Source organism: Apium graveolens, unplaced genomic scaffold, assembly GCF_009905375.1.
Source record: "Apium graveolens cultivar Ventura unplaced genomic scaffold, ASM990537v1 ctg6717, whole genome shotgun sequence".
Taxonomy (NCBI): Eukaryota; Viridiplantae; Streptophyta; class Magnoliopsida; order Apiales; family Apiaceae; genus Apium; species Apium graveolens.
In genome coordinates, this window is record NW_027419721.1 from 81,769 (window position 1) to 86,712 (window position 4,944).

The following is a 4,944-nucleotide window of genomic DNA, read 5'->3' on the forward strand; positions in this document are numbered from 1 at the left end:
GAAATGATTTTATTGGTGGATGGAATTAATTAATAATGGCTAATAATTATTATTTGTGAAATAAATAATTAATTGGCAAATTCAATAATTGATTAAATGAGATTTAATTGATTATAAATTAATTAAGAAAAGTTCTTAATATTATTAATTAAGGATTTAATTTTTGGAAATTAAATCAAGAGGAGAGAATTATTTCTAAAGTGTTTAGAAAAAGGATTATAATAAAAAGGTGTTTTAATTATTAATGAGAATAATAAATGGGATAATAATAATACTATTTATGGGAAATTTCAGCTAAAAATTTTTGTCTATAAATACACTATTATATACCCTATTTTATTCTACCCTCAGAAACCCAAAAGTTTCAGAAAACCAATTCTCTCCACCTCCTCCTCCTCCTAAAAGTCGTTTTCTTGGTGGATACCGGTGGAGTGCTTCACACTTGAGGAGCAACTGCTAAGGATCTCTGATCGTTGTGTCCGAATTATTTTAAAAGGTTAGATTCGATCCCTCGAATTTTTATTCACGATTTATATGCTTTTATTTGGATTTTGTATGTGTAAAAGTGTTTTTCCACGCCCCGTTGCGTTTAAAAATCCAAACACCAGTCCTATCAACTACCTGCTGCACATGAGAAGAACCCTCTGTAGGTGCGGGAAGATCCATCCAAACCACTCTCTACGTCATAAAAAATATATCAGTGATCTGGCAGTCGGTTGAGCTCAAGTGTGGGAGCTTCTTCAATAGATGTGTCAAAACGCTCCTGAGAAATTTTCAGCTCTGCTAACCCAAGAGAATCGAATGGCATATCCAACTTCCTCTTCCATGGAGGTGCATTCAAAACCTGCAGTTGCTCCGCTCCTCCTTTATTTTCAATAACTGACTCCCTATTAAGGCTCTCTCCAAGGTATCTAACTTTGGCAATTGCTCAAGCTCCGAATTTACGACAGAGTCTACCCACTCTAATTTAAAGCACTACTCTTTATGTTAGGGATTCGAGCATAAAAAGCAACGCAAAAACAAAAAAATTTGAATCCCTACCACAGGATCTATGTATAATGAACGGATAATTACGGAGAATAGATGTTTTACCTTAATGAGCTTTATGATTATGGTTGACAAAAGGAGATCCTAGATTTAACCGAACACCACGTATCCCGCCTTGACGATCTACGCCGTAGAGGTATCCACACGAAAGCTGGTACGGAGGAGGCATGTACTAGCACCAAGAACGAACCTGCTTTTCCTCTCTCTCTCTCTCATTCACCTTTAGCTGCTAGGGTTTTATGTTTTTATCTAATAAAAACGTAACCCTAATTTTAGCCTTAAGGATATTTATATAGAGAGGCCAAAAACAGTCCTAACCCTAATCCAAGTTAGAGTTTATTAAAATCTGAAATTCTATTTATTTAATAATTAAGTTTAACTCAATTACTAAATAACAACTGAATTTCGGATTTAATAATATACAAATTTGAAATTCATTTATCACATTAATTAAGTCTAGCTTAATTAATAATAAATAATTCAAATTTCCCTTTTTAATTCAAATCCGAATTTGAATTAAATATTCCTCCATCCTATCTTTGTGCGACCCTATAGGTTATTATTACGTTGGCAATAATTTAAATATCTCATATTTAAATTATAAATAATGAGTGGCATCTAGTAATACATCATTGCTACCTAAGTAATAATAATTAAATCGGTGATCAATTAAACCTTTCGTGAATAATGTACAATGTAATATAATCCCTTTAGCCTTATATTATAGATCAAACTCGAGGCATGCATTGTGTCATCCTCTGTTAACGTTTAATCCTTCTTTCCTTGATCAATGAGTAAACTATTAAACAAATCAGTATTTGAGCACGGCCATGCATTTTTATAGTCTTACTCAATCAAGAGGCCAATAATATCACTCCTTTAATAAAGGGAGGGCTAAATTCCATCTAGATCATTCATATTTTCTCATACGATTCATAATGTACCCAATGTTCTACTTTTATTATTACCCGGTCAAGGATAACTTTCAATAGTATCAAAGTATATTAATTATCGTATAGAAATATAATGATTTCAGTCAAAGGACCAATACCATCATTATAACTGTGAGATTAACTTATGACACTTTAAACATGTAGTATCTCACAACGGGTCAATCCAGCACCATGTATTTAATACATGTGCCTGTGTTTTAACTTTAGTATCACCATACCTATGATCAATGAGATGTGATCATCAGCCAACAAACACACTAGTCTCAATGTACTTATTATCGTCCCTTATCAATATTACTTGACTAGGGACCTTTAAGAATATCAATATTATTCTCATAATCTCATTTCTAAGTCACGTACTTAGAGATATAGATTTACATATCATATTCTAAGGACATTTACTAATCTAACATCTTATCACAGAAAATAAAGATATAATAAATTACTAAAGAATAATCCATATAAACATAATTAATAATCCAATGTTTCATAATATAAACATAATAGTGTTTGTCTCTAGGGCACAAACACTAACATTTTATCCATGGGTAACTTATTGCCTTGAACACATTAAAAGTGAACCTTCTGATCTGAACCTTCATTGTAAGCTCTCCTTTTGCACATCAATCATAGTTCGGCCTGTAGCCAAGAATGGTCTTCCCAAGATAATGGGAATCTTCTTATCTTCCTCAAAATCAAGAATACAAAGTCAGCAGGGAAGATGAGTTTATCCACCTTGACCAACACCTCCTCCACATACCTCGTGGATATGTAATAGACGAATCGGCCAACTGCAAGGACATATATATCTGGCTTCGGATCAGGTAGACCAAGCTTCTTAAAGATAGACAAGGGCATCAGATTGATGCTAGATCCCAAATCACATAAACACTCTGTCAAAAGTACCAAGTTCCCGATGGTGCAAGGAATAATGAAGCTTCTAGAATTTTTTAAACTTCGGAGGCAACTTCTGGTTGCAGCACTAGCACTATATTCCTTTGTAAGAGCAACGGGTCTCTCATTAATCGAGCTTTACTTTCCGAGAGAGAATACCTTTCATAAACCTCGCATAGCTAGGCATCTATTCAAAAGCTTCAGCGAAAGGTATGTTGATGTGAAGTTTCTGTTGAAAACTTCCAAAAACTTAGCAAATGCTTATCCAAACGTTCTGCTTTTTGCAACCTTTTAGGAAAAGAAGGTGGAGGATAGAACTGTTTTTCCCCTGGTATTACCCTCAGGAGGAGTGTTGATAATAACTTTCTTCCTTGTTTCCACCTCGGCATCCTTCAGCACTTCTTCTTCAGCCACAACTTCATTTTCTGAAACTTGACCTTTTTCAGGCTCTCGTCTTGCTGAATTTTGGGCTTGTGACCTTTCTAGACCTCAAGGTGATGGAGTTCACCTATTCTTCAACTTCCCTCTTGCCTGGACTGGCTTCTGTATCACTAGGAAGCGTTCCTGGTGGTCGATTCAATAAGGTGTTAGCAATTTGCCCTATTTGGTCATCCAGAGTCTTGATAGAAATAGCCTGGCTTTGGCATATAAGAGCCTGATTTTTGTACATAAGCCTCAACTCCTCCAATTCAGATTTTTCATTCGAATATTGACCTGTACTTCCATGCGGTTATTGTTGGAGTTGTTGTCTTGGTGCATACTGTTGTTGAAAACCAGGAGGGTTGAATTGCTTATTTCTAAACTGCTGGAACGAATGTTGCATTGCATTCTGATTATTGCTCCAGCTGAAGTTAGGATAATTCCAGTTGTCAGGATGATAAGTGTTTGGAACTGGATGCTGTGATCTCTGAAAGTTGCTCACAAACTGAACTGATTCACTAGATATAGCGCATTGCTCCATCGCATGCGAACCTGCACACAGCTCACAAACTCTGTTTATCTGATTAACACCATAGTTAGCCAGAGAATCGATCTTCATAGACAATGCCTTTAGTTGATCAGTGATAGCCGTAGCTGTATCCACTTCAAAAACTCCTGCTACCTTGCCCTATGGCAATCTCTGAGTTAGATACTGATATTCATTAGAAGCCATCAGTTCAATTAGATCATAAACTTCATCTTAGCTCTTAGCCCATAAGGCTCCACCTGATGCTGCATCGAGCATGGGTCTGTATTGTGCTCCCAAACCATTATAAAAACAATTGATGATCATCCAATCAGGCATTCCATGATGAGGACAATTCCTAAGCATCTTCTTGTAGCGCTCTCAAGCTTTATAAAGAGATTCTCCTGATTGCTGCGCAAATTGAGTAAAAGCATTTCTGATTGCAACTGTCTTCGCCATAGGGAAGAATTTAGTAAGAAACTTCTGAGCAAGATCCTCCCAAGTGGTGATAGAACCTGCTGGTAGAGAATGTAATCATCACTCAGCTTTATCCCTCGAAGATAATGGGAAATGCCTCAGCTTTATAGCATCTTCAGAAACACCATTGAAACTGAAGGTGTCGCAGATCTCTATGAAATCCCTAATGTGCGTATTGGGATCTTCCGTTGGAGCACCCCCAAACTGAACTGAATTATGTATCATCTGAATTATGCCAGGCTTGATCTCAAAGGTATTAGCTGTGATAGCTGGGCTGACAATGCTAGATTGAATGTCATTAATCTTGGGTTGAGAAAAATCCATCAAGGTTTTCGTTCGTACTGCTAGATCTCCCATTGTAATGAGTATCTTAAACACAACAAGTAAACCGTGAGAGTAAAAGAGTCCGAGTCATTGAACTTTAACGACCACTGATGACAAGCACATAAACTAAAAATTAACAACACCGAGACCCCGGCAGCATTGAATGGCATTTATGACACTTTATAATGCTCTATTAAGCTTTGAATTAATGCGTTTGTACTCAATTTGTTAAGTGTTTTACCGTGTTTTCTAGTGTTTTTGCATTTCAGGCATTATCTAGGTAATCAGGTGAATTAGCATTAT

General features: G+C 36.2%; 1 non-coding gene across 1 annotated transcript; it reads left to right on the forward strand.

The window, feature by feature from the left end:
• Positions 1 to 4,177: 4,177 nt before the first annotated feature.
• Positions 4,178 to 4,284, forward strand: LOC141703545 (small nucleolar RNA R71). Its single transcript, XR_012567595.1, has one exon. It is a non-coding gene; the product is annotated as a small nucleolar RNA R71 (small nucleolar RNA).
• The last annotated feature ends 660 nt before the right edge of the window (positions 4,285 to 4,944 follow it).